This window comes from Globicephala melas, chromosome 3, assembly GCF_963455315.2.
Source record: "Globicephala melas chromosome 3, mGloMel1.2, whole genome shotgun sequence".
Taxonomy (NCBI): domain Eukaryota; kingdom Metazoa; phylum Chordata; class Mammalia; order Artiodactyla; family Delphinidae; genus Globicephala; species Globicephala melas.
Genome location: NC_083316.1, coordinates 111464892 through 111488229, shown reverse-complemented (window position 1 = coordinate 111488229; position 23338 = coordinate 111464892). Strand labels below are relative to the sequence as shown.

At 48.9% G+C, this 23338-nt stretch overlaps 1 protein-coding gene across 1 annotated transcript in view; it reads right to left on the bottom strand.

Moving 5' to 3' along the window:
• Positions 1-513, bottom strand: part of JADE2 (jade family PHD finger 2) — a 51627-nt gene extending 51114 nt beyond the window's left edge. The window contains exon 1 of the mRNA XM_030869604.2: positions 430-513. The gene's annotated coding sequence lies outside the window, so the exon portion shown is untranslated. The remainder of the gene's footprint in view (positions 1-429) is intronic.
• Between the last annotated feature and the right edge of the window lie 22825 nt (positions 514-23338).

Sequence of the window (23338 nt, the reverse complement as noted above, 5' to 3'; positions counted from 1 at the left end):
CGCGAGTCTGGGGCAGGGGGCGCGGCTCTCCTCCCCCACCCGCAGCAGATGGAAACTAACATGCCGGGCGGGGGAAACTTGAAATTGTGGGCGACCTCAAGAAGGAGGGGCGGTCCGTAGAGAGGGTCCCTCTCGGGTTCGTCGCCCCCTCCCCCCGCCCGAGTGCCTCCTGGCGCCCAGCTCTGCCCCGCATTTCCGGGGGGTAGGGAACGCAGTGATGGGTGGGTGGGTGGCTGCACGTCCTGGGCCCGGTAGGAGTTTGCCCCGGGGTGGCCACCTCCCCCTTGCTCGTCCTTCCCAGTCCCCCTAAAGGGTTAAAAACCAAGGGGCAACTTCCAAGGATTGGCACTTGGCGAGGAAGCGGGGCGCCCCTCTCCCCACCCTTCGCCTCCTCGCCCCTCCTCCTCCGGCTCCACTTCCCGACTTGACCTTGTGGTGCACAAACAGTGCGCTGGGATCCTCGCAGTTTCTGGAAGAAGAGCTTGCGCTCGCCAGGCAGGCGGGCTGTCGGGCGGCTCTTGGGCGGTGGCGGGGCCTTGGGTCCGTTCCCGGAGCCGCGGGCCACACCCACCCAACCCGCTGCGCCCGCCGTGCTCACCTTCTCTCGAGGAAGGAGCAGGGCTGGCCTTCTGGATGGGGAGAAGTGGGGGGCAAGCTGCAGCCTTCTCAGATGCTCCCAGCTAGGGAGGGGGTGGTCTGGTCTCAGGCGGGGTTTGGGGGGGGGAGACCTGGGAGCCTGGCCCAATATCCTCAAAGCATCATTGCCAACTTTTTCTTCCCCCTCCTTTTTGGCTGCCCCTCAAAGATGATCCAATAATTTCTTCACCTCACCTTTGGCTTTGAAGGCACGTGGGTGAGCTGTGAACTGGGACAGAAACCACCTTCCCTCTCCAAGACTGAAGTTTGTTTATTCTTTCTTTCCCCTCCACCCCTTCTGTGGAAAGATAAATATTCAATTTACATAAGATGACATTTATGTGACAATTAAGAAGATTCCCCGGTGGAATGTTGTGAACACATTTCCTTATAGGAGAAATAAATCTAATAATAAACAAACTCATAATAACAGCACAAATCCTCTGACAGGGCGGATTGTCTACACAACAGAGGGAGATGATGGATGCTGAAATAAGCACTTTTGCAACAGGAAAGAAATACGAGCTCAAAGAGAGTCAGTGTAACATTTCCTTGGCCTTCATTCACAAAGTCTGGGGAGGCTTGTCTGGCAAGACGGAGGGTCTAGGTATCTCCCAATTAGACCTGTTCTAGCATTTAGTGGTCAGTTGGTAGGATTTTCCCAACCTCAAGCTCAGTGCCTAGAAACAGATGTTGCAGGTTGTGAGCAGGTAACAAAATGGTTAAATACCTGGGCTCTAATCCTGGCTCTGCAGTTCAGAGGCTGCTTCATGTAGGCAAGTGAATTCATCTCTGGGTCTCTTTTTCCTCCTTCGTAGAATGGGGTAGTTGGAGGCTTCCTGAGGCCCTGTGTGTGTGTATGTGTGTGTGTACACACACACACATATACACACTATATGTGTACAGCAGGGCCTGGCTCAGAGTACGCAGTGCACATTAGCACTTTTTCCTGGTGCCTACATTTTGGAAGGGTGTGAATACACTCCCTGAAAGCTCTTAGCACTGAGAAACTGAGGGACATACACAAGATCTCCCAGTGTGGGCAAAAGGGAAGGCCAGGAGAAAAAACTGTAAATGATTGTGGCCTCCATGGTCAAGACCCAGATGGTAGCCACACATATGAGGTGAGAGTGGAGGTACCAATTTACAGTGGCCCAGTTCAAGGGGACTGCTCTTGTTGGGTCTAGTTGCAGAGGGTTTACATGCAGGAGAGGACTGGACAGGCTCCTCCTCTTAGCCATCAGGATCCCATGGCAAGCAGTTATAAAATGACCTAGAGGAGGAAGAGGGAGTGGATGACCATCTATAGGGCACCTGCTCTGTGCTGTGGACTGTTAGTCATCCCATTTCATCCTCACAAAAACCATGCTACCTATTCAGAAAGGTTTAGCAACTTACCAACAGTCACACAGCTAGCGAGTGGTGACAGAACTGGCACCTAGTCCAGCAGACCCCAGGACCTATGTGTTTTCCGTTTTACCACACTGCCAGAAATAAAAAGTATTAGTATTGTTGGTTTGATCAGGGATGGGAGCCTGATCGCTATATTGGCAAGAAAGAATTTTATGAGCAGCACTTTGTTTCTGAGGTGCTCCCCTGAGTTTGGGTACGATCCAGATCACCTAAAGAGTCCTTGGAAGACACTTCTTGTTTAGGATTGGGCGCTCCATCAGAATCCTTGACTTCCCACAGCTCTCTGCTACTGTTTAAGGTTAACCTTGGAAATGTAAATAGAATGATAGCATTAAAGCTAATTATAACTCCTTAATCCTTCTTAAAAATTTCACAAATCATTCATTAACTTTTTACAGAAAAAAAAAAAAGAGAAGAAACATGGTGTCCTTGGAGATGTAATCATTCATCTTTTTCAACAAATATTTATTGAGTGGCTTCTGTATTCCAGGCATCGTTCTGGGTGCTAGGAACACAGCACAAACATGACAGACAAAAATGCGTATTCTCATGCAACTCACTTTCTAGTTAAAGGAAATACACGATTTTTTAAAAAGTTAAAAAAATATTATATTTGAAGGTGAGTAAGTGCTGTGGAGAAAATTTAAGTAGAAAGGGGGATAGGGAATGTGAGGATGCAATTTAAATAGAGTCCTCAGGGAAGAGCTGGCTGAGAAGGTGGCTTTTGAGTAAAAGGAGGTGAAGGAATGAACTGTGAGAGTTTATGGAGGAAGAGCATTCTAAGCTAGGGATTCTTAACCTGGAGTCATAGACACCTCCCTCCAGAGGTCTGAGTATAGAATTCAGGGGGTCTCAAACTTAGACAGGAAACAAAAACTATATTTTAATTTTCACTAGTTAAAATTTGGCGTGTTCTTTGATTATGAATGCAGACAGCAAATCACAGTGATATTAGCAGCACCCGTGACATTGTTGCCAGTAGAAATCACAGATATTTTCATATCACATTATAGTTGTTGCAAATATCTTAAATTATCATGACACTCATCACTACTTCAAACTTAGGCTGCTAGCTCTTGTAATTTAATGAATTAATAAGAAAGACATACATTACTATACTACACATTTTAAAAATATTTTGAGAGTTGTATTTCAGTATAGTTGGCCTTCTTTATAATTTATGAAGCTTATTTTATGGATTTAAAGATATTATACTCAGGAGTCCACAGGCATCACAGGCTGCCAAAGGGGTCCATAGCATGAAATAAAGGTTAAGAACCCCTGTCTACACAGAGACCAGTGAGTGCAAAAACCTTGAGGCAGGAATGTACTTAATATGTACACGTACAAGGAAGAGATTATATAGGGCATTGTTAAGAATTTGGCTTTTGCTAGGGACAATATGGAGGGTTTTGAGCAGAAGAATGACATGTTCGGACACTGGGTTTTGCAGGTCACTCTGCTGCCAGATGAAGGACAAACTGAAGGGGAAAGGCTGAAGCAGGAAGATCAGTTAGGAGGTCATAACAATAAAACAGGTGGGAGATGATGTTAACTTGGACTAGAGTAGTAGCAGCAGAAGTGGCCAAGTTCTGTATATATTTTGAAGATAGCTCTGATGGGATTTGTTGATGGGGTGTGAGAAAACAAGAAGTCAAAGATGACAATAAGAGTTTTTGCCTTGAACCAATGCAAAGAGGGAGATGCCATTAACCTAGATGGGGGAAACTGTGGAAGGAGTAGGTTTGGGGGAAGAATAAGGAGCTCAGCATTAGACATGTTAAGCTTGAGATGCATATTAGGTATCTAAATGCAGCCATCCTGTAGGCAGCTAGAAATGGCAGCCTTAGCCCAGGGATGAGGTCTGAGGAAGATACCATTTGAGAGTCTTCAGCAGGTGGATGGTATTTAAAGCTATAGGGCTGTTTGAGATCACCAAGGAAGTGGGTGTAGAAAGAGAAGAGGTCCAAGGATGGCAACCTTGGGCGCTGCAAGGTTAAGAGGTCTGGAAGATGAAGAAGAATCAGCAAGATGGTGTTAAAAAAGAAGTATCCAGGTGTTTCTCCAAAGAAGAGATACAAATGACCAATAAGCACAAGAAAAGATGCTCAACATCACTAATCATTAAGGAAATGCTACACTGAGGTACTGCCTTACACCCACTAGGATGGCTACTATTAATAAAAAAAAAAAACAGAAAATAACGAGTGTTGGCAAGGATGTGGAGAAATTAGAATGATTGTACACTGTGGATGGGAATGTAAAATAGTACAGCCACTGTAGAAAACAGTATGGCCGTTCCTCAAAAAATTAAAAATAGAATTACTATACGATCCAGCAATTCCATTTCTGGTATGCACGCAAAAGAATTGAAAGCAGGGTCTTGAACAAGTATTTGTACTCTCGTGTTCACAGAGCGTTATTCACAATAGCTAAAATGTGGAAAAAACCCAGTGTCCACTGATGGATGAATGGATAAGCAAAATGTGGTATATATACAGAATGGAATATTTTTCAAATTTAAAAAGGAAGGAGGGGGCTTCCCTGGTGGCGCAATGGTTGGGAGTCCGCCTGCCGATGCAGGGGACGTGGGTTCGTGCCCCGTTCCAGGGGGATCCCGCATGCCGCTGGGCCCGTGGGCCATGGCCGCTGGGCCTGCGCGTCCGGAGCCTGTGCTCCGCGACGGGAGAGGCCGCAGCAGTGGGAGGCCCACGTACCACAAAAAAAAAAAAAAAAAAAAGTTTAAAAAGGAAGGGGGCTTCCCCGGTGGTTCAGTGGTTGGGAATCTGCCTGCCAATGCAGGGGACACGGGGTCGAGCCCTGGTCCGGGAAGATCCCACATGCTGTGGAGCAACTAGGCCTGTGCGCCACAGCTGCTGAGCCTGCGCTCTGGAGCCTGCGATCCACAACTACTGAAGCCTGCGCGCCTAGAGCCCGTGCTCCGCAACAGGAGAAGCCACCGCAGTGAGAAACCCGCGCACCGCAATGAAGAGTAGGCCCCTCTCGCCGCAACTAGAGAGAGCCCGCACGCAGCAACGAGGACCCAACGCAGCCAAAAACAAATAAAATTTTAAAAAATAGTAAAATAAGTAAAATAAAAAGGAAGGAAATTCTGCAATAGGCTACAACGTGGGGACCTTGAGGTCCTTATGCTGAGTGAAATAAATCAGTCGCAAAAAGACAAATGCTGTATGATTCCACTTGTACGAGATATCTAGAGTAGTGAAATTCATAGACACAGAAAGTAGAATGGTGGTTGCCAGGGGCTGGGGAAAGGGGAAAATGGGGAGTTATTGTTTAATGGATACAGAGTTTCAATTTTACAAGATGAAAGAGCCCTGGAGATGGATGGTGGTGATGGTTGCACAATAATGTGAATGTGCTTAATATCACTGAACTGTACACTTAGAAAAGGTTAAGATAGTAAAATCTATGTTATGTGTATTTTCCCACACTAAAAAAAAATTGAAAAAAAAAAGTGAAAAAAGGAGCGACAGCATTCAGAGAGATAGAAGGAATATCATGGAGCCAAGTGAAGAGAGTTTCAGGAGGGAGGAAAGCCCTATGTCCAAAGCTACAAAGGCGTCAGGTAAGATAAGGACTGACAATTGATCATTAGGTTCAGCCACGTGGAGGCCACTGGTGCTCTTGACAAGAGCCGTGTCCACAGAGTGGCATGAGCACAAGTTTGAATCAGTGAAGACAGTGGAAATATTTATAGTTGTTATAGCTTATTCCAAGATACCACCTGAAAATGAGAGGTAATCTATATATACATGATTGTAGAAATGGATAATTATATATGTGTAGAAATGCAATTGAAACGACTTTTGTTGAGGACGTTCCAGTTGCCAGGCATGGTAATGGATGCTACAGATACTGAGAGAAATAAAACACATTCACTGCCTTCCAAGATTTCCTAAGAGTTCCCAATCTAGCAAACTTTGTGGACACATGAAATACACACAAAGTGATATATGTGGCTAAATACACACAGTCAGCCTGGGCATCAGTTTTTCCAGTATAACAGACAATATGGTTAAAACTGGACGCCAGATTCAGGCGGGTGTGGGTTTGGTCCTGTCTCCACCATTCACCAGCTCTGTGACTTTGCACAAATCAGTTTCCTTAATTTCCTCTTCTGTAAATTAAGGATGCAATAATTTCCAAACTTTAGTGTGCCTGGGATGCTTGTTAAAAATGTAGATTTGGGGTCCTCATCCCTAAAGGGTCTCAATGGGCAGGTCTGGGGCAGGGCCTGAGGATCTGCATTTTTAACAAGCACCTAGTCATGCTTGATGCTGTTGGCCTTGAACCACACTTTTTAAAACACTTAGAACTTACCCACGTGGTACCAAGAATTGGCCTGGCATTTCACTAATTGCTCATTTGATAACAGCCATTCTTCCTGGGGTTCTTATTGGAGTCAAAAAAAATCTTTCTAATAACCTGCAATTTATGTCCAGAAGCAGCGGTCCAGCATACTGTAAGCACGCTAAATTGAGAAAATAGCATGATAATTATTCAACCTTTGTTTATCAAATATTTATTGAGTGCCTACTATGTTCTAGACAGTATTCATGGACTGGAAAGACAGAAAATATCTGACTCAATAATTTGTCTGAGTCATTAAGGTAGGCAGAAGCCCAGATGTAGTTAGCCATGCTCTCTAGCAGCCAACCTCTGTGCCAGGTGAGAAGTCCTATGTTCACTCACTAGCTGCTTAAGGCAGCGCTTGTCCAATCATAACCTGCACATAAATCACCTGGGATCTTGTTCAAATGCAGATTCTGATTCTTTAGGTCTGGGGTGGGGCCTGCGATTCTGCATCTCTAACAAGTTCCCAAATAATGCTGATGCTGCTGGTCCATGGATCACGCTTGAAGCAGCACAGGTTTAGAGGGTTAGAAAAAGTGGATCACAACACTTAACCTGACATTAGAGTCCCTGGAGAATTCCTGGGAATCCTGAAGAGAAAAAGTGAAATCTGGGAAGATTGCATAGATATAAGTGAGGTTCACTCACACTTTCTTCTGTCTCCTCTGTTTCTGGAATCCAGTCCTTACCCTCCCACACCTAGTCAGTGGCATTAGGTGGCCTCCCCTAAGGGAGGGTGAACATTCATTTTGTTGGCCATTCAGTACATATTTCCTGGCTGCCTATTCTGTGTCAAGCCCTGTGCAAAGCACATAGTTTGGCATCCAAGAGAGGACAAATTCAGCAGCTTCTGCCTCCTAGGCTCTAAACAGGGGCTGCAGTTGGGGTTTGGAACAGAAAGAAAAGCTGCCCAGGGCTGTGCCTGTGGCTGAAGACACTGACCTGGCAAGATCCAGCCTTGGCTTTTTCTGTGGTGCTACAAATGCATGCTGGGGAGAGGAACCCCTCTGGAGCCTTTGCCAGCTGGTTTAGAGATGGTATTGACCAGCCCCAGGAGATGTCTAGATGATGTGCCAGCCAGGCCACCTGTCCGTTCTCAGACTCTCAGCCCCAGCCCAGTGGCCACAGATGGCAGAAGGCAAAGAAGATCCCTGGGGCCTCCAAACACCTCCCCAGAAACTGGCAGCAGGCAGTAACTCCAGCCAAGTCAGGGGCCAGCTTGACCAGAGTCAAAGTGTGAGACATCCCACTCGGAGCTGAGGGGTCTGGCCCAATCCAAAAACCGCCAAGAACCAAAGGCACTGGCTCCAAATCAAGTTGAACAGTGTAAGAAAAACCCTTTCTACTTTTCCCAGGGTTTCTCATAAAACAAAGCACCCCCCTCCCACGTGGCAGCCTTACAGAGACCCTTCCCATGCATTTACTGATGAGTTCATAGCCATACTGGAGGTAACTTGATTTTATTAGCAATAGCAAGCATTTTACAAGCACCTATACAAGCAAGGCTCTGTCTTAGGGCAGGGAGTTCCAGGTCAAGACCCTGTCTTCTAGGGATCTAGGCCCATTTAGGAAGACAAGTCCTTAAGCATAGATGGGATGGTCAAGGTAAAACAAACTGTCTTGGAGCCTGTGAGGTGTAATGGTCAAGAGAGTTTCTTTAAAAGAGCCTGGAGATGGACCTAAATATAGATGGCAATTCAGATGATGAGAGGATGGAGGATGTTCCAGAGAGACGGTAGTGTCTGCTTGGTCTATAGCAGTGCAGTACGGTATACACCATGATGCTCATAGCTGGCCCCAAGATTCTTCCTGAAAAGGGAACCACCCTTTGTACAGGAAAATATACTAGTATGCTTCTTGAGGGTGAAAGGTGAGACCCTATGGTTGTCCCATGTTGGAAGGAGGAGATGAGAATGTACAGTCTACTTCCAGGAATCTCCCCCAGAGAGATCCTCTGATGTGGGCACAAGAGGAGCTGTTTAAGAGCATCATTACAGTATTGTTTATAACAGTGAAAACTTGAAATAGCTTGAATATTTGTCACTAGAGAACTCACTACATAAACCAAGAGCAAAAAGAAGTCATCAAACTAAGAAGCATTGTGTGTCTGATGTAGGAAGAGCCCTAATAAATGTGTTAAGTGAAAAGAAAGTTTCAGGGTAATATGTACAGTATGATCCCAATTACTTTGAAAACTACCTACAAAAGTCTACATTTTAATCTGAACACAGACACACAGATATATGTAATTTCATAGAAAAAAAAATGAAGTGTCTGGTGATGACCAGTTGCCTCTGTTGGAGCATAAGGAGTGAGGTTGGGAAGGGGTAAGGGGCTGGGGTAGGGCTGTGGACATGGAGAGGAGGAGGTGACCCTGTGGTTGTTGGGGAGTCTCAAGAAGCCCTTTGCACTTGGGCAGTGCTGGTTGCCCCACAGGTGCTTAGAATTCTCCAAGAACAGAAGCATCAGTGGGGTGGAGGGATGTGCTCCACAAGCCTAACAGTGGTTAGACTGTGGTCCTGGAAGGCAGGGACAAGAAGCCTGCTCTCTGGTCTAACTCCAGTGCTGACTCCTGGGTGGCCTGGAGCCTGTTTGGACTTCTCCAGCTGGCCAGGTCTGAGATTCTAAGTCTATTCCAGATGCTTTCCATGGAGGTTGAGCTCCAGGAAGGGCATGGTAAAGCCCTACTTGGCCTTTGGCCTGCTGAGACTTGGGCATGAGTCAGACTGCGACTGGGAACTAGTGTGGGAAGAGAGAAGTTTCTGAGCAGCATGGCCTCTGGGAGGAGCTCCCTCCTCTGACAGGTAGAGCACGTTTTCTTCTCAACACATCTGGCGTGAGGATACCTGGTCCAGCTTGTCTCCTTAGGGAACAAATGTAGGGATAATTCATTACCTGATGGTACCTAAACAGTTAGTGAAATCCACTGAGTGAGGGCTCTGGCTTGGGTGAGAGAAGTAGATGGTGCCTGAGGCCAGGGCTTGGGCTCTGGGCCTGTGGGATGTTGGTGTGATCTGTGCACAGGTGCACACCTGTTCTGCATACAATTCCTATGGTTGGTCTGGGCTGGCTTCAGGCTACAGGGATGTGTTACATGAAGTCCCTGACCTGAGGATACCACAGATGTAGAAGGGGCATACATTGGGTTTGCATAGGGTCAAATATGGAGATAGGATTAAGGCTCAATGTGGAGCCAGAAGCAGCAAGGCCAGCTGGCTCTGAGATGCCTCACCACAGTCAAGGCTCCATTAATGGTGTCCTGACCTTGACCAGCCTCCCATTGCCAGGAAGTACTCCAGGGTGCAAGATGGCTACCTTAGAGCCTCCTGCAGGCACTAATGAGCAAGCTATTCCTCCTTTAGGACAATGGACAAAGTGACTTGTGAGCCTGGGGTGACCTTGGGCACTATAACTGCTGGACATCTAGGACCTACAGCTCTGGCAGGTGGTGAGCTCCTTCCAAATGTGCTGGATCTCCTGCCAGGGCCCTGGGGAGAGGCTTGGACAGGAATTGGCGCTGGATGCCTGTGCAACAGAGATGCTTGGAAACAAGGGTATTCTTGTTGAGCTGCTCTCCAGCTAGGCTAGCTCCAGGCAGCTTATCTACCTAACACAGGTCCTTTAGGAGAGTTCTACAGAAGAAGGAAACCCTGCATTACCCTGGCATCCAGCTAAGGCAGGAAAGGCAGTTTCCTAGGGTGCAGGGGGAACTGTGTTTAGCAATGGGGACTCCCCTGGAGAGCTTCTGCCATTGGGCATCTAGGTCCTTATCTTCCTGATCCCCAACTGCTTTCAGAGTTCAAGGAGAGGCAAGCAGTTCTTAAGTGCCCTGTCCTCTAGCTAACCAGGAAGGGAGGGTAGGCCCAGGGAAAAGCAGGCACGATCCTTGCCCCAGAAGATCTCACAACCCCGGTAAGGAGGTGAGATACCTAGAGTGGAAACAAGATGAGGCAGGACATGACTCAGTGCAGAAGTGTCTGCTTTGGCCCTGTGTGTGCGTGGGGGGAAGGAAGGAGCCGTTATGTGGGGAGAGAGGGAAGGGAGAGGGTGCACATGTGCTTGTGTGTGCATGTGTGCATTTGTGTGTGCCCATGTGTATGTGTGTGTTGTGCCATTGTGTCTGCATGTACCCACACATGCTTGATGCCACATCTCTGGAGTTCCTATCTTTTGTGCTATTTGCCCAGACAACCTAAAAATAATTTCCACTTAACTTTAGGATTTGTTATTTGATACATAACATGCTTGCCCAGCAGATACACTTTTCTACCCACACTTTATCTAAGATCAAGTTAAAATGAGTCTGCATTATTTATGCATACATGGGATGGCTAGTGAGCAAAAGTCAGACTAGACCACCTTGGATTTGTCTGGAAAGTTCATATAAAAATGGTCCCTATGGACTTCCCTGGTGGCCCAGTGGTTAAGAATCCGCCTGCCAATGCAGGGGACATAGGTTCGATCCCTGGTCCAGGAAGATCCCACATGCGGTGGAGTAACTAAGCCCATGTGCCACAACTACTGAGCCTGCGCTCTAGAGCCTGCGAGCCACAACTACTGAGCCCGCATGCCACAACTACTGGAGCCCGTGTGCCGCAACTACTGAGGCCCACGTGCCTAGAGCCTGTGCTCTGCAACAAGAGAAGCCACTGCAGTGAGAAGCCCGCGCACCACAACAAAGAGTAGCCACAGCTCGCAGCAACTAGAGAAGAGCCGGCGCGCAGCAGCAAAGACCCTATCACAGCCTAAATAAATAAATAAATAAATAATGTTAACAAAAGGTCCCTATGTGGATAACAAATTTGAACAGTGCACATGGATTGGCATTGATTGCATTGATGGTGATGATGATGATGATGGTAAAGCGAACCAAATATAGCTACTGGGGGGGGTGTCATCAGCCCTTTATCTCACCAATACACAACATAAAATTGGGCACATAGCAAGCACCCAGAGAATATTCATTGAATTTATTTGCAGACGTTGAGAATGTCCACGTATGTGACACATGTGCAAATATGGAGCTAGATGATTGATAATTCATCATGGACAGAGGACAAGTAAACGGTAGATTGACTTTATTTATTTATTTATTTATATGTTGGCTGCATTGGGTCTTCATTGCTGCGCACGGGCTTTCTCTAGTTGCGGCAGGCGGGAGCTACTCTTCGTTGCGGTGCGCAGGCTTCTCATTGTGGTGGCTTGTCTATGTTGCAGAACACAGGCTCTAGGCTCATGGGCTTCAGTAGTTGAGGCATGTGGGCTCAGTAGTTGTGGCACGCGGGCTCTAGAGTGCAGGCTCAGTAGTTGTGGCACATGGGCTTAGTTGCTCCACCGCATGTGGGATCTTCCCGGACCAGGGCTCGAACCCGTGTCCCCTGCATTGGCAGGCGGATTCTTAACCACTGGGCCACCAGGGAAGTCCCTAGATTGACTTGAAAAGTCAGTTTATTAGATTGATGGCTGAGGGGTGATGCAATTATTAGATTGAAAGATTAAAGCCATGGAGGAATGACAGATTGGTAAATAACTTGCTGATACCTGATAAGGGGTAGGAAGAGAGATAAATTGTGACCAGGTGACAGGTCAATAGGTCCATGGCCAGGTCCAAATAGGTAGGTAGAAAGGAAAACAGAAATGAAGTGAAAGAGTGAAAGAGACAGACGCGAGGATGAGAGAGATACTGTTAGGCAGAATAATACCCCCTAAAGATGTCTACGCCGTGCTCCCCAGAACCTGGAATATGTTACTTATATAGCAATAGGGACTTTGCCGATATGATTAAATTAAGGACCTGAGATGGAGGGATTATCCTGGATTATCCAGATGGGCCCAATCTAATCATATGTCCTCCCACTGACCTCTCTTTCACCAAACTTCAGCCTCCCCTGACTTCTGTTCAGTTCCTCATCATGTCAAGCTCATTCCTACCTCAGGGCCTTTGAACACACTGTTTCCTCTGCCTGCTCCTTTTTGTCACTCAGATCTCAGTTCAAATGAGAGTTGCTTCCCTGCTTCCAGATATTTTTCCCGAAGCCTTGAGAACACTCCGTTCCTGGGACTGGGCTGGGGCAACGGGATGTCCAAGCTCCTAGCCTGCTCTGGCTGGCATTATCCCCAGCCCTGGGTCCCGCCCAAGGCTGCGGGATGGAGCAGTGTGCATGAGTCATCAAGCCACAGACACAGTCCCCTTGTTGGAGGGACCTGAGCAATGATGGTGCAGCAAACTCCTTGAAAGAGAAAGCTAGGAATTTCCCCAAGTTCTTCAGACTCACGTGGGACCAGGAGGGAACTGGAGAGTGGAGGAGCTGAGAGCGGTCTGCGTGGACCATGCCGTAACCTCTCTGGGCAGCTCTGTGCCCACCTGAGCTGGGCTAGGCTGTGAAGGAGCAGATGGCATGTGCCAGTCTTGATGACCCCTCCATTTACCTCACACTGATGGAGCACCCACTGTGTACCAGGCCCCTGCCCTGAAGAAGCTAACAGTCTAGTCTGGGAGGCAGGCTGGCCAGCAAACCTTACAGATCTACTGGACAAGGTCTCAGCATCGGGTGACACAGAGAAGTCACATTAGACTCTGCCACGTGGAGCAGGTGGTGGCACTTGAAGCCAGTGAGCAGGCTAGCTAGAAGGGCACAGACAGGACGGAAGGGTAATCCAGGCAGCAGAACCAGCCTGGGGCATTCACTTCCTGGGGCTGCCATAACCAAGTACCGAAAACTGAGTGGCTTAAAACAATGGAAATTGGTTCTCTCACAGTTCTGGAGGCTAGAAGTTCGAAATCAAGGTGTTGGCAAGGCCAAAGCCTCTAAAGGAGGATTCTTCCTTCTCTCTGTTCCTTGGCTTGTGGCAGCATAACTTCAGTCTCTGCCTTCATTGTCACCAGGCTGTCTTCCTTCTGTGTCTAAGCGTCTCTGCGTCTTCACGTGGTGTTCTTCACATGTGTCTGTGTCTCAAGCATATGCGTTGTATGGGATTAGGGCCCACCCTAATGACCTCATCTTAACTAAATCTGCACAGACCTTATTCCCAAATAAGGTCACATTCACAGGTGGGGTGGGGTGGGGGAGGGAGTTAGGACTTCAGTATGTCTTTTTTTAATTTTTTATTTAATTTATTTAATTAATTAATTCATTTATTTATGGCTGCATTGGGTCTGTTGCTCTGTGTGGGCTTTCTCTAGTTGCGGCAAGTAACTCTCCGTCGTGGTGTGCAGGCTTCTCATTGCGGTGGCTTCTCATTGCAGAGCATGGGCTCTAGGTGCGTGGGCTTCAGTAGTTGTGGCACGTGGGCTCAGCTGTTACGGCTCGCGGGCTCTAGAGCGCAGGCTCAGTAGTTGTGGAGCACGGGCTTACTTGCTCCGCGGCATGTGGGATCTTCCCGGACCGGGGCTCGAAACCATGTCCCCTGAATTGGCAGGTGGATTCTTAACCACTGTACCACCAGGGAATTCCCCAGTATGTCTTTTTGTGGGGACACGATTCAACCCTAACAGTGGGCAAAGGCTTGGAAGGGCATGGAGCTCAGGGCCAGAGCTCTCAACTGCTTGCTGCCTCATCACCCACAACCTTTGTACACATTTCCCCCGGCTGTCTCACTGGTCCGGACACCTGCTGGGCACGCTCCCACCGCCAGACTCTTTGCTCCCACGGCCCCCTGTCTGAACAGCTTTTCTTTCTATATTGGCGCGCCCACGTCTTCAGGAAGTGCTCCCAGGCACTGACCTGGAAGTGCCAGCACCTTCCTCTGAAGTCTGAGACTCATGGTCTGAGTAAGGGCTCATTTAGTCTGTAACACAGTGCCCAGGTGAGGGCCTTGAGGCCAGCCCCTCCGCCGTTTCCAAGTTCCCTCCTCACCACCCCTCTCTGTCCCCAAGACAGGGCACTCAGTACCTCCGGAGCAGAACCATCCCACACCAGCAGCCCTGATTGTGGCTGTCTCCCTTGATCTGGCCACACGGCATCTCCCCGGAGCTCCCTTGGAGTTTTGAGGTCCTCCCACTCTTGCCACTTGACCCCACCGGTGACCAGGGTTACAGGGGAGCCCCGGCTACTTGAGGCAAGAGGAGGGGTTTGCAAAGGGCTCTCTCTCTCTTCTTTTTTTTTTTTTTTTACTTTTTGGCCTCACCGCGCGGCATGTGGGATCTTAGTTCCCAGACCAAGGATCGAACCCACGCCTCTTGCAGTAGAAGTGCAGAGCCCTAACCACTGGACCGCCAGGAAAGTCCCACAAAGGGCTCTTTGACCCAATCCCCATCTCCCTCACGCACCTGCCCCGGGTAAGAAGTTCCACCATGGGCAAGTCTGACAGCGCTCACCCCTGATAAGGACAAATGCCTTGAAGGGGAGACTGTTTGCCAGGAGTGGCTGGGCAGGACTTGCCTCCGGAGCCTGGCAGCCTGGTGATATCTCACTCAAGTCCTACAGGAGACGTGCCACCGGAAGCAGAAGGAGCCGAAGAAGGACTATTCTGCAGAGCTTTGTCCAGACTGCAGGGTGAGGGAAAGCCCCGGCACGGACGCACTCAGGCCCCACGATGGGCACTAAGCTCAGCCTCTTCCTTCTCCCCAGCCCGCCCTCCTTTGCCCAGCACTTCCCTGGCTGAAGAACAGCCTCCTCCACACGCGGCCCCTGGGCTGTTAGCGGCCTTTGGACTGGGAAGCACTAGGGCCTCCCAGGCCCCACACCCAGGCTGACACTCACAGGAAGCAGGGAGAGGCCCAGAACTGTCCCTCCCAGGGCACGGTCCCACAGTGTCCTCAACCGGCCAGTCCTGTTCTGCCCTTTCTCCTGTGGGGAGGAGCTGGGGGCAGGGAAGAGGGCAGGGCCCAGAACGGGCCAGAAGCATTGTGCTGCCCCGGCTCTCAGTCCCGCATGTGCCCATGGAGCTTCTATTCTGTCCGGAGGCCCTGGATGAGGCTGGGCTGCCTGGGCTGCTACTCCATTCGTGCCAGAGGGATCGGAGGGTAGGATGAGGGCTGTGCTCACCGTAAGACCCCAAGGGTCCTAAAAAGGCTCTTTTGGAAGGGTGAGCCAGCCACATCTAATAGGGAACCATTTCAGTTTCGCCATAATCAAGTCTAGCTCAGTGGGGCTGTCTAAAATAGCCAGGTGATAGAAGCCAAATGTCTGCAAGGAGTTTGGCTCCTGAGGCCTATGTGGCGGGGAGGGGGGTGGGCGGGGGAGTGAAGGTCCAGTACAGGTCCAAGTGTCAGGAGGGTAGCCTCAGCCCCTGCACGCAGACTCCAGACCCCCTACATCTACCCCAAGGCATCAGTCCAGGCCTGGCCCCTAGTAGGTCCTTAAGCTAATGAAGCTTCTAACATCCCTGCTCTTACCAATCCAGCCACTGCCCACATAGCAGACATCAATAAAACCGTTTTTAGATTAAGGGATTCGTGCAGAATTTCATGGTGCCCCAGAGAGGGTAAGGTACGCTCAGAGGTTTGGCTAAGCTTAGCTTGGAACCTACTTGCTAATCAGAGAAGGCATCTCTAGGCCTGGCCTGAGCCCATGTTGGGGGTCCAGTCAGTGGCTTGGATAGCTGGGTTGGTGTCTTTCCCCAGGACTGTCTACCAGCTGGGTTACTGAGGACACCTAATTTGGGGGCTGCCTCCACTCCAGGAAGTACATTCTGTCAGTGGCCCCTCTTGGGCTTGGTCCTCTGCTACACATGGTTAGACCCGCTGATCTCCCATTGTCCCCTTCCTTGCAGAGGAAAAGGGAAACCCAGCAGGGCATGGCATGGACCCTGTGGCCCACCGTCTGAGCCCTGAGTATGGTACCCACGTGCAGGCAGGGAGGGGCATACAGAGTATCCAGGGGGTGCCTTTGGAGCAGGGCCGGCTGTCTTTGTTCTTTGCTTCTGCTCTGCAGCAAACCCTGCTGTGTGTCCAATTTCCTCACCAGGCCCATGGAGACCTTCTGGAGAACCTGTGGGGTGTCATTGGTCTCCTCCAGGGGCTTGATCTCCCAGCCCAGCAAACCCCAGACTTCTAACTATTCTCTGGAGGTCCTTGTGCAGTATCAGGAAGGAAGAACACTTTCTCCCCCCACCCTCCCCTAGACTTCTCTGGGAAGCTCATCCCTCCCCACTGCCGTCTGTGGGCTTCCTGAGTACAGCCCACAGCCCCGAACCTCAAAGCTTCAGTCTAACAAGGTGGTTAATGCCTGCTCCACCACGTGGCAGCTGTTTGAACATGGGCAAGGTACTTGACCTCTTTGGACCTTATTTGCCTCACTTATAAAACAGAAATAATGACAGTCGTTATCTCAGAGGGTCTTGTGAGGATCAAATGCTATCATCCAGGGGCTGACACAGAGTGAGTGCTTAATGAAGAACAGGTGGTAGAGAGTATCACTGTTATTACCTGTGGGTATCCCTCTTTAATCTGCTACTCCTCCTTTGCCCCTCTCCTTCAGTCCCTTAAATCCAGTCTTGTCACCTTCCTAAAGCCTCTGCAGTCTGAACCAGGGTAGCTGGTCAGGTCCTGCTCCCAGGTGAATGGGAGACAAGGATGTGTATCTGAGTATCCTTCGTCCCTGGTCGTAAAGCTAGAATAAGTCCTCCAGAAAGCTAGGATGCTCTCCTAAGTTACCATCCACACTCTTAATTCAAGGGGATTTCAAGAATCAGCATTTTTGTGGTAGAAGCCAAAGCCAAGAAACAGAGAGGGTGAGAGAATAACTGAAGGTCACACAGCAAGCTCAGGCCAAAGCTGGGTGAGTGCCCCAATGGACCTGCCATCCAGCTCTCCTCCCCCACCTGATGTAACAGCTTTCGTTTCTTCAGAAACCTCAGTGGAAGCCTCCTTCTAGAGCTTTCCTTTCAGAGAAAACAGCAAACAAAGTGTGGAGCCAGCCCCCTGGGCCTGGAGCCCTGAGCTCCCCAGGCCGACCCACAGGCTGACTGAGACGTTACCAGAGCTGATGATTCAACTTCCTGCCTTTTGAGAGCTCCCAGACCACAGAGGATTTCTCGCTTGGAGGAGGGGGCATCTCCCTGCTGAGGGCCAAGCAGAGTGGGACAAGGCCCCACCACAAACTGCAAGGAATAGGCAGTGCGTGGGGCAGGCTCTAAGTGGTCACTCTGGAATCCTGGCCAGCTGCTTCCTGAAGCCCATCTCTTTGGGTAATTGACTACTATCTAGGATGACCAACTGTCCTGGTTTTAGCACCCAGAATCCCACATCCTGGGAAACCCCTCAGTTCTGGGCTTGATCACTTTATTACCACCCATATTTCTATAGGACATGACCGCCTCAGTGACTCTGGGAGTCTGGGCCCCAGGGTGGCACATTCTAGAACAGGTAATTGGCAAACTATGGCCTGAGGGCCTCATCTGGCCCTCTGCCTATTTTGTATAGCCCATGAACTAAGAATTGTTTATATATATATATATATATATTTTTTTTTTTTTTTTTTGCGGTATGCGGGCCTCTCACTGTTGTGGCCTCTCCCGTTGCGGAGCACAGGCTCCGGACGCGCAGGGCTCAGCGGCCATGGCTCACGGGCCCAGCCGCTCCCCGGCATGTGGGATCTTCCTGGACCGGGGCACGAACCCGTGTCCCCTGCATCAGCAGGTGGACTCTCAACCACTGTGCCACCAGGGAAGCCCTGTTTTTATATTTTTTAATGGTTGAAAACGAAATTAAAGAAGAACAATATTTCATGACAAGTAGAAGTTATAAGAAATTCAAATTTCAGTGTTCATAAACAAAGGAACACAGCCAAGCCCATTAATTTACGTATTGTTTCTGGCTACTTTCATATTACAAGGCAGAGTTGAGTAGCTGCAAGAGACCGTATGGACCTATGGATCACAAAGTCTAAAATATTTACTGTCTGACCCTGTACACAAATAGTTTGCAGACCACTGTTCTAGAGGCAGGCAAAAGGTATGGATGCCTGACCTGGGCTGGGTGTGAGTGTGTATGAGTGGGCAGTGATGCTTTTGTGAAGAAACTTAGAACTGAAGGAGAGAGAGATTCAAGGCAATGTCTCAACCCATTTCTTAAGGCTACAAATACTTGCCTGCCCAATTCCAAAAGTGATTCAGAAATGATGCCCCCATACCCACAGCCCCACAGATCCTACCCTCAGCCTGCTAACAATTCTGCAGAGCTTGGGCTTGTGGGGGGGCACTGGGGCTTGCAAGATACATGCAGTACCAAATCCTTAGCCCTAGAGGTAACGGAGTCCTTTTCAGGCATCAATGGGCCCAAATTGGAACATGGGGTCTGACAACTGGACAGAATATTTGAAGCTGGGACCATTCTGGGAAACCCATTTTTCTGACTGTGGGTAAGAACAGTGAGATTCCATGTAGGGTTAGGCATCCCAACATTGTCATACGGTGCCATAAATACAACAGGGGCTCCACGTGCCTGAACAGGTCTTGTCCACCTGTGTAACTGACTTAGCAGCTCAGGACTGCTAGGGGCTGGCAGGCTGTTCTCAGAGCCTGGTGAGGAAGGTCCCCATCTGGTCCCTTACTGAGCAGTTTCTAATTCATGGGACCTCCATTCCATGCTACTGTCAACACCTTCAAGCAGGGTTTCTCAGAGGTAGATTCTGTCCTCAAGTCACTCTCCCTGGTCCGGGTCTTCATTCCCTGGAATGACGGAGCTGACTGCATCTCTGAAAGAAGCCCCCCTCAGTATCTTGGGAAAGAAGGTGGCTCCCTTAAAGTTTGAGTAATGCTTTCTACGCTTTGAAGGCGGGTCGTTAAGAGCAAACGCCATACTTAGCTTACTGCTCACTGCTCAAAGCAATGATGGTCAACCAGCACACATGGCTCCTTTGGGGTGGTGGTGGGGGTGCCTTGTGAGAGAAAGCCCTAGAGATGTCTTTGAGAAGACCTGGACAGGTGCGGCCAGGGGCCCTCAGTTTAATTATTACCCTGATGCCAAGAAGAATTCTATAATAGACCTAGGTTAGTTTCTTGAACTCTACATAGACCATGTATGTTCTTGGTTGGATATCCTACCAACAATTGCCTCAGCCATATGATCAGCTTGTTTCTAGCTATATATCCTCATACTGGCTTCTGAGATTTGGGGAGGTTGAGATTTGGGGAGGTTGGGGGATGGTACCAGAGTCCCCTCATTCATAGGTTGATGCTGTGTACCCTGGGCTGTTGGTTAGTTGTCCCTCTGTGTTCCTATCTGTAAAATGGAATGATTGGGGAGACTTGCCTTATCATGGGGCTCTGAAGAACTACCGTACCAGAGAGAACGCCCTCTGTTGACTTCATTGTGGCTATTCCTAAGGAGTTGGCTCAAGGCTGGTGCTTTAGCAGAGTGTGTGTGTAGGGGGGGAATCAATTAGGACTTTTTTAGCTTTAAGTAATATGAAACTCACCCAAACTTACTTAAGCAAAAGGGATCTATTTATTTGTTTGTTTGGTTGGTTTACATAATGGAAAAGTTCAGGGGCTTCAGGCACAGCTTGGTCCAGGGTCTCAAAAATGCCATTAGGACCAGGTTATTCTTTTTTTATTTTGAAGTATAGTTGATTTACAATGTTGTGTTAGTTTCATCTGTACATCGAAGTGATTCATTTATACATATATATAGTCTTTTTCAGATTCTTTTCCCTTATAGGTTATTACAAAATATTGAGTATAGTTCCCTGTGCTATACAGTAGGTCCTTGTTGAGGACCAGGCTATTTTTCATTTCTGCTTTCTTTAGAATTGACCCTGTTCTTAGACTGTGATGGCAAGACAGCTGCAAACAGCTGCAAGATGACACCCTCACATCTCCAAGTCCATGAAAGGACAACATCTTTTTCTAGGCCACTCAAATACCTGGTATGGCTCCGATTAGAACTCACGGCTTGGCTTGTGTCACTTCCCATCCCTAAACCAACTATTATGGAACTCTGAAAAGCGCACAATGTATTAGGCTGCTCTGATTGTCCAGGCCTGATTCACATGTGACTTCAAGAAAGGGAATTAACCACCTGAAGTACCCAGGGTGAAAATGACAAGAGTAGTTCCTCAGGTGAAAGTTGGGTGGCTGTTACCAGAAGAGGAGAAATGGATACTAAGCAGGGGAACCACAACAGTTCTCAACAGGGAATAGATGTGTATAGGCAGGAATCCTTGGGCCTGGGTCTATACAAGACATCAGGGGACTGATGCATAGCTCTAGGATACAATGAGAATATGAGATACCACCCACTTCCAAGAAAATGTTGGATTGCATCAGAAACCCCCAAATATTGTCCACTTCACTGGGACTAGGTACATCATAGTTAATCAGTGTATAATCTGGGCACCCTGAAATCCACAAGAGTTACCAGCCCCTGCCTGGAGCAGGGGTCATCTGGCCCTTGCCTCCTTACTCCCTGATTGTACTGTGTTCTCTCTGAGGGCAGAGACCACAACTTTCTCCCTTCTGTATCTGCAGAAATATTTTTAGAATGAATCATAACTTTTAGCAGGTGTGTGGAGCTTGATACCTTTTCAAACCTCTTTAACATCTACTATCATATTTGATTCTTTGTTCTTCTTTTTGGCTACCCAGGATCTGAACCCTCTTCCTGTGATGGGGAATTCCCCTCATTCTGAGGCAGAGCCCACTTCCCACCAGAGCGGCTGAAAGTACCACGTGCATTTGTTTCCCAGCCTCCCTGTGGCTGGGCAAGGGCCCGTGACCTAGGCTCTGACAATCAGACACACAGGCTCCAGATTGTGACCCAGGAGCTAGAGGCCCAAAGAGAACTTGGTTATCGTGAGTGCAGCAGGTCCGCGTTCTGGGGTGGTGGAGACTGTGATACCCGAGGGCATCGACAGGATCGTGCAGCCCAGCCTGCACATCCTAGTGCATGGTAGTAGTGGTGACAGTGATGGCAGCAAGGTCCTGACTGAGTACTGCACTGTGATCTGGGGCCTTGTTAGAAGTGGTGCAGTCTATGGAGCTGCTTCTTTGTTCTGCCCAGAGAGTCTCGACTCTCTCAGCTGCTCAATATCCTTATTATTTTTTGGCTTAAATCAATTTAGCTTAAGTCAAGTAAGTTGATCTGCTTAAGTTAAGAGTCAATTTCTGTTGCTTGCAGCTAAAAAGTCTGACTGTCGTAATCCTTGAGATAAGACAACTGCATAATTCCCTTTTTCCAGACGGATAAATTGAGGCTCAGAGACTGGCCCAAGCTCATGCAATGTGCCAATTTCTGTGTTGAGACCAGAACCCTGGACTAAGTGGGAGAGACATACAACTGGCAGGTGGGAGCCAGGCAAGGAAGAAATTGCTAAGTAGAGCTGCCTCAGCTGGTAGTAAGCCCCCTGTTACTGGAGGTATACAAGCAGACCTGGGGAGAGTGAGGGAGAGGCCAAGCAAAGTAACCCCAGTTCCCTTCTTCCTCAAGGGTTACACATGTTATTATCTGCCCAACTTAGATTCCTCTTTGTGAACACAAACGTATTAAGGTGAAAACACAACTCCTGGTGCTGCAGCTTCAAATCCCCACAGTCTTTTTACCAACCCACCTGTTTCTGGCCCAAGACACAACAGCTGCTGCTAGTCCTATATCCCAGAGCAAAGTCATGGCATTTACTGGCCTCCGTCACTTTAATGAAAAAGCCCCTACACCAAACAAATACAAGCACAGACATTTGCAACTAATTATGGTATTGATGATCAGTCAAATTTCATTGCAAATTGCATGTTGAAATTGATAGTGGGCAAGTCATGAATAAACTGGTTGTCTGGAAAAGTGACACGGGCACACAGGACTAGATTAATAATTCAATTTAGACTCAGCCAGACACTCTGAAGAAGAGGAAGAAGCAGATTAGCATTGCCTCAAGATTGCTTGTTTACCCGGGTACCTCCTGCCAATGTGCCTTCTAAGGGAAGCTGATCCTCCTTTAGGATCCTCCCACTTTGGGAGACCACAGGGCGTTGAGCATTGCAGCCTTTAATTCTTGGTTTGCAAAATTGCAGCCTTGAGTGGTGTGGGGAGGAGAAGACTGCCCTATGTCTCATCCGATGTTAAGAAGCCCACTCAGGAGGCTTCTTGGAAAATGGATGCCTCCTGCTGCAGTGAACAGCGCTCTCGGCCTCCCATCTGTGGGTACTGGTCTGGGAGGACCCGTAACCCACCTTGAAAGCCCAGGTGGGGGACCTCCCTGGTGGCGCAGTGGTTAAGAATCTGCCTGCCAATGCAGGGGACACGGGTTTGATCCCTGGTCCGGGAAGATCACACATGCCTTGGAGCAACTAAGCCCATGCGTCACAACTATTGAAGCCCGTGTGCCCTAGAGCCTGCGTGCTGCAACTACTGAGCCCACATGCCACAACTACTGAAGCGTGTGCCCTCTAGGGCCTGTATGCCACAACTACTGAGCCCACGTGCTGCAACTACTGAAGCCCACACACCTAGAGGCCGTGCTCCACAACAAGAGAAGCCACTGCAATGAGAAGGCCGTGCACCGCAAAGAAGAGTAGCCCCTGCTCGCCACAACTAGAGAAAGCCTGTGTGCAGCAACAAAGACCCAACACAGCCAAAAATAAATTAAAAGAAAAATTAAATAAAAAAGAAAGCCCAGGTGGGTTCCCCAGGTTAGGTATGGCTCCAGAGGAGTAAGCCCAGAGAAGGTAGGAAAGGAGCCAGAGGGCTCTTACAGAGCTCCGCACTTGTCGTGGTCACCACGGGGTTCCGGAGAGCTAAGGAGTCCAGAGGTGAGACAATGCATTGAGGACACAAGGTAGATGGGCAGTGTCCTCAGGACTGGACCTTCCTGGAAAGTCACTATGTCCCTGCACCTGGGGAGGAAGGCCGGAAGGAGACACAGAGCAGGCAGAGTGCACTGGTGTTGAGGGGCAGGCACCGGTATACATGTATGATGCAGCCACAGTGGTCACCTTGACCCACCCAGGAGTGCTTCCCCCTGAGCTGCTCAGCCAC